The 6,420-nt window shown below is 41.2% G+C and overlaps 1 long non-coding RNA gene across 1 annotated transcript; it reads right to left on the reverse strand.

The window, feature by feature from the left end:
• Positions 1-1,930: 1,930 nt before the first annotated feature.
• Positions 1,931-5,368, reverse strand: LOC124103043 (uncharacterized). Its single transcript, XR_006855085.2, has 3 exons — positions 5,189-5,368; positions 4,874-5,071; positions 1,931-2,456 (listed from the first exon to the last, which is right to left on the reverse strand). It is a non-coding gene; the product is annotated as an uncharacterized LOC124103043 (long non-coding RNA).
• Positions 5,369-6,420: the final 1,052 nt, after the last annotated feature.

Raw genomic sequence — 6,420 nt, forward strand, 5'->3', positions numbered from 1 at the left:
TGTGGACTGCCTCCTTCTGACTTCTTGTGTGTAGCAAATGAACTCGTTTGTAGCAAATCTTTAATAATTGGATCTCAGTGATCAACAAGGTGAGCACAGTTTGTTAGAGAACAGGTGGTATGGAAAGCGTGGACTCTGCAGGTGATCGCCTGGGAACTGAGTAGATCCAAAGCCCATGGAGGGTCTCACATCGTAATGTGAAGCAAAGGAAGAGAGCACAGGAAAAGAGATTGGCAATGAGGGCTCAAACAGGCAGCGGGAGAACCAAACTCAGGTGGTGTCCTGAGAGCAAGGGAAGAAAATGTTTGTAGTAGAAAATGTTTGAAGCAGTGATAAATTGTCCAATGCTGCCCATTGGCCAAGTAAGAGGAGAAATTAAACTTGACTTTTGAATTTAGAGCAGAGAATTGGGGCAGTAGCTGGAGAAGTAGGCTCCGAGGGGGTTGTGTTTGTTTAAGATGAGAAAAAAAAACGCCAGGTGGCCCAGGCCTGTAATTCCAGCAGCTTGGGAGGCCAAGGCAGGAGGATCTCTGAGTTCAAAGCCAGCCTCAGCAACTTAGCAAATCCCTAAGTAATTCAGTGAGACCTTGCTGCAAATTAAATACAAAAAAAGGGCTGGAGATGTGGCTGAGTGGTTAAGCGCCCCTGGATTCACTCCCCAGTACAGAGAGAGAGAGAGAGAGAGAGAGAGAGAGAAAACAATAGCATATTTGATGCTTGTGGAAATGACCCATTTTAATGATGCAGGAATGAGAAAGTAGGATTGTTGCTGTGATATCCTTATTTAAGGTTGCTCCCTGACTTAAACCCAATAACCACTTTAATCAATATTTTATTATTATGTTTCCATAACTAGCTATCATGTAGCTAATCTTTCCTGGCTTCTTTTTTTAATTTAGTGGTTTTTTTTTTTAATGAATGTAATGGATTAAAAATGGCATAATTACAGAAAAGAATAAAGGGAATTATTCTTGAAAAATAATTAAGATATATTCTAATCCAATCTCATTTAGATTACATTGTTGAGATTCTAAGTACTTCAAGTACACACATGTATGAATCTCCAGTTTACTAGAAGAAAGTATAAGTTGAAGACCAAAAAAAGTGCAGTAATCTTACCTTTGTATATGCCTTTGTATCTAAGGATAGGAACTTTGCTCTGTAATGTATAAGGCATGATTTGAAGAGTGTTTTACCTGTAGGAATTATAGCTACTATAAATAAACACATACATTTGCATTCACTTTAGAAAGTATTTAAAGTGTTACCTAATACTAGACAAAGATGGACATGATTCCAACGTGAATATTGAGCCTTAAGAATTTATAATGTTCCATGGAAACTCAAAGCCTATCAAGCAACACCAGAAGGTTCTCTAATGTGATAATGAGTATTTGAACCATAAGGCTTCTGGGAAGGAGCGATAGTGACCCCTGCTGGTAGGATCAAGTATTGGTCTCTCCACACAGGGCCGGGTTTAGGGTAAATGAGATTTCAGATTGAAAAATTAAAGGGATGAAGATTTAGAATGAGGAAAGGAAAAGAATACAAGATAAAGTGATCATGCATGACAGGTTGAAGTAGTTGATCTTCTGAAAAAATAAGAGCAAGGGCAGGAAAAAAAAGTCATAGCAAGAAAATAAACATGGACATGAAAATTCAAGTAAATTAAATGGAGATTTTGGTTCCAGCAAACGCCCCTTTTTTTTAAAGGGAGGGTGACCCGGGATTGAACTGAGGGGCACTCGACCACTGGGCCATATCCCCATGCCTATGCTGTATTTTATTTAGAGACAGGGTATCTTGATAGCTGAGGTCGTTGGCCTTGGGATAATGAGCCAGAGCACACAGCAGATTGGCACTGAGGGAAAATATGATCTTTATGTCTTCCCCAATATTTAAAAACTATGCTTAGGAGAGAGAATTTTCTTGAAGAACATTTTTATTATGGCATGATTTCATGCTAGACAAGTAAAAAGCGGCACGCAAAGCTATGTGGAATTTGGTCATCTATGATTGTCACCATTGGCCTGTTGTGCTACTTACTGGCTAGGCCATTCTCTGTTATAAACTGAAAACGTAACATGTCGTGAAGATTGTGAACATCTATACCTTAACTCTGGGTTAAGATCCAGGCTGCCCACCACTCAAAGGCCAGTACTCAGGAGATGAGAGTTGGTGGTCAGCCTTGCAGAAGATGGAGGAGCTGGGTTGAGGCTCCATGTTGGGGGGAGGGGCTTTTATAGGTGGAAAAGGAGAAGCAAGGCAGGAAGGCCACCTGCTGAGCAGGGTCTGTCATCCAGAGCAGGTGTCTCCTTTTTTCTTCTCTGGAACTTGGCACTGGATCTTAAACTTCTGGGGCCATTTCCTGTAGTTTCTTGGGTGAGTTGGTATATAGAAGTAAAGATTAAGGCAGGGTGTTACAAAGGTCATCAGATATTTTTGATTCTGTAAAGCTAAAAAAAAAAAAAAAAAAAAAAAGATTATGTAGCAGTTAACATCTTGAGCATTTAGGTTGACTTCTCTTTAAAATTTAGAATACCAGCCAAAGGAAGGGGAGAGGTTGTAATCCTGGCAAATGAGCAAAGGGAGTCTCTGTCTTCTCTCTCTCTCTCTCTCTCTCTCTCTCTCTCTCTTTCTCTCTCTCTCTCTCTGTCTCTCTCTCTCATTACATATAGTCATATGTCAGTTGATGACAGAGATATGTTCTGAGAAATGCATTGTTAGGCAATTTCAATGTTGTGTGAACATCATAGAGAGCACTTACACAAACCTAAGATGGTTATGACGTCACCGGAGGATGAGGATATACTCTCATGGGATCACTGTGGTATACACACTCTGTCAAAGAGCCCAGTGTTGCCATGTAGTGCTTGACAATGTGTACATGACAGTATGTGTGTACACATAACAGAGTGTGTATACATGACAGTATGTGTGTGCACAAGACAGTGTGTGTACGCTCATGGCAATGTGTGTGTCAAACAATGGATTTTGCTCATGTCATTGAGCATATTACTGATGGAAGGTGGAAGCCAACAAAAATGAAGTGATCTCTTACACTCTGAAAATACATTGCATGGGCTGCCTCTTTTGCATGAGTAAACAGCTCAGTTGGAATACACTAAAAACTTAACCAAAATTGACCTGCAGCAACACAAAGATGGGTTGTCTTCATTGTCCTGTGAGACTGCTTGCTGCATTACTAGATAAAAACCTTGACACAAAATCCCCTGGAAACAGTTAAGCTCCTCTGTGAGTTGGAGAAAAATCTAAAAACCAAAATTATCTTCTGCCACATGTTATCATCCACTCCAGAATCACTAACTCTTCCAATATTTGAAGCAGATAGTGGACGAATGGCCATTTCCCTGCAGGGTATCAATTTCTCTTAGCAGAGCCAAGTTCCTAGCTCCCGTTTTATTTACATAAAGACAGCGTGAAATAAAATTCCTATTTTGGGAGCCTTTTTGGAAAGTTCAAAGGCCTCCTGTGGTTTTGAAATTGAGAAAACTTTATTTGCCAAACAAAACTTCAACTAAAAACAAACAAACAAACTGGTACTGTCCATGATTAAAGACCCAATAATGCTTGGACCCATCTAGGTTTCTTTTTTTTTTTTAATATTTATTTTTTTAGTTGTAGTCAGACACAAACCTTTGTTTTATTTATTTATTTTTATGTGGTGCTGAGGATCAAACCCAGGGCCCCGCATGTGCTAGGCAAGTGCTCTACTGCTGAGCCACAATCCCAGCTCCAAGGTTTCATTTTTTGATGAAGGAAGAAACTCCACAGGTCATGGAAAGTCATTCCATTCTAGCTGGGCACAGTGGCACACGCCTATAATCCCAGCGGCTCAGGAGGGTAAGGTAGGAGGATCATGAGTTCAAAGCCAGCCTCAGCAATTTAGTGAGGCCCTAAGCAACTCAGTGAGACATTGTCTCTAAATAAAATACAAAAAGGGCTGGGGATGTGACTCAGTGGTTGAGTTCAATCCCTGGTACAAAAAAAGAAAGAAAGAAAAAAGATATTCTATTCTAAATTGTCTTGCATTAGAGTCAAAGAGAAATTCTGAGTAAAAATTTTTTTTTTACTATCTACCATAAGAGTCATCAACAATATCAGTACCTTCAATTTCTGTCTTTTAAAGAAGTTTGTTTGGAAGATTATGAAGTTCTCCTCTGCTACACTGAAATACACCAGCCATCAAAGACTAGTTACACTTAATAGACCTTGAGATAAGTAACTCCGAGATGACTCCTACCTGCTCTTTAAGATCTCAGGTTAAATAACATGTCCTTTGGGTCATATCCCTCCATTATTGGTTCTCTGTGAATCATGCTCCTTTCCTCCATGGCAGTTTTACCTGTGTCTTTGTGATTACTTGATGAATACCTGCCTTCCCCTCTAGCCGTGGGTTCAGTGGAGCCAAGCCCTGGATCTATTTTAGCTGGCATTGCATCGGTAGCACACAGCACAGTGCTGAGCCCATAGTAGCTGCCGGTAAATATTTAGAAATGCACGGATGAATGCACAGAAGAATGAAGTCAGGGAAGAGGTTTTTCACAGCCTTCCAGACAAGCACAGCCACTTGAATAATATTGAAATATGGCTGCCCCTATTAATAAGGCTTTATCTGAATTTAGCTCATTCTCTAAACAATCTTATAAAATAGGTGCTATGTTATCCACTGATGAGCAGGTCAAGTCATATACCTGCAAGACCCTTGCTTAAGTGGGGTTGTTAATAAGGAGCTGGTACAAAGCTCTTGACCCAGGTGGCCTGAACTTGGAGCCCACACTTTTAACTGAAGGTCTGTACTTGCCATTAGCTGTAGTTGCTGGAAAACAACCCATTCTTTGGATAAACCTACCTCTCTGGAAGTAAGAATTGAAGGTAAACAGTGGCTCCTTTCCAGACCTGGGTAAGATGTTCTGACAACTAGAGTCCAGGGGCCATCCCCCATCAGGAAGCAGCTGCAGAACTTGGAAACACTGCAGAAGTGCTCACGGGTTACCTCTGCCCAAAATAACATCCAAACAGTGTCAGCCGCAAAAATGTCCTCCATGACCTGAGGACAAATGAGAAACTGAAAAAGTGTTTGAGAGTGTGGTAATTTCTGATACAAGCCAACTCTCATTTGGAACAGCGATCAATGGGAATTTTGATTCTATCTACCACCACCTACCTTGGTAAGTCAGGGGTTTCGTGACTTATTGTCATCAGCGTTCGAGTTGGGTCTGTGAAATATCATAGTTGACAAATGTTACCAGGCCACTGACCACTCCAAAAGTCAATATTCTTCTTGAAAATTTTTTTTTAAATCCATGTACTTGGGAAATCTCTTTCTAAGCAGAAATTTCCTATTCAGTTTCTTTTTTTTTTTTTAATTTTAGGTACACAATTTGGATTTATTTCAAGAATTTTAAGAGCTGGGCGTGGTGGTGCATGCCTGTAATCCCAGCAATTCCAGAGTACAAGTTTGAGACCAGTCTCAGTAACCTAGTGAGACTCTGTATCAAGATGAAATAACAAAAACACCTAGGAATAGAGCTCAGTGGTAGAGTGGCCCTGTGGTCAATCCCCAGGACTGAGGGGAAAAAAAAAAATAGAAGATATTGGCCACTGGTTTTTGTAAGAATATAAGTGAGAAAGCCCAATCCACTGTTTAATAAAAGGTTTTCTATCTCCAAAGAGGCAAATATCATATGTAAATTCGTGTGGGTGCTTAGATGTACATTTAAAGTCTCTGACACCAAAGAAATTAAGAACCACCAGTCTCTCTGTTGAAACCATGTCTTGTGACTTTCTAGCTGAGAAGTAGGTAAGCTGAGGGGCTACTGTCTGGGGACAACAGGACTGTGTAGAAGTCAGGATTGGGGTAGAGAGCCTTGAGGAGAACCTCCACATGCCCCTCAAGACCCACTGTCTATCCTTCCTGGTCTCTGAACCTCTGGAGCCTGAGGAAGGCAGAGCATATCATGCTTTGCCTGCCCTCTGGCTTCCAGATGGTTCAGAAATCACCTGGCAGAAATGGAGGCCCAGCTCCCTTTCTGCAGAGCCCAGAGGGGCAGCAGGTGTGTGCCTATGCACAGGGCCACACTCCTGCCTCGCAGCACCCGTCTTTTGGTTTCAGCCTTGCCATTTTCCAATAGTCAACCTTCCTATTGCCCCTTTAGTCCTAGCCCTGTGGTTTCCTGCTATACCACTAACTTTTATTTCCCTTACCTTTGACTGCATCTCAGTAAATAGTCGGATCATTATAATATTTTCAATGACTGAGTGTGTTTCCTATCAGGACCTATAGACTGCCTCTCTTTATTCACTTTTCCTCTAAAAAGTGACCTAAGAAGCCCCCATGCCTGTAATCCCAGAGGCTCAGGAGGTTGAGGCAGGAGGATCACACATTCAAAGCCAGCC

This window comes from Marmota monax, unplaced genomic scaffold, assembly GCF_021218885.2.
Source record: "Marmota monax isolate L192 unplaced genomic scaffold, Marmota_monax_Labrador192_F-V1.1 WCK01_AAM20220418_F8-fsc00039, whole genome shotgun sequence".
NCBI lineage: Eukaryota > Metazoa > Chordata > Mammalia > Rodentia > Sciuridae > Marmota > Marmota monax.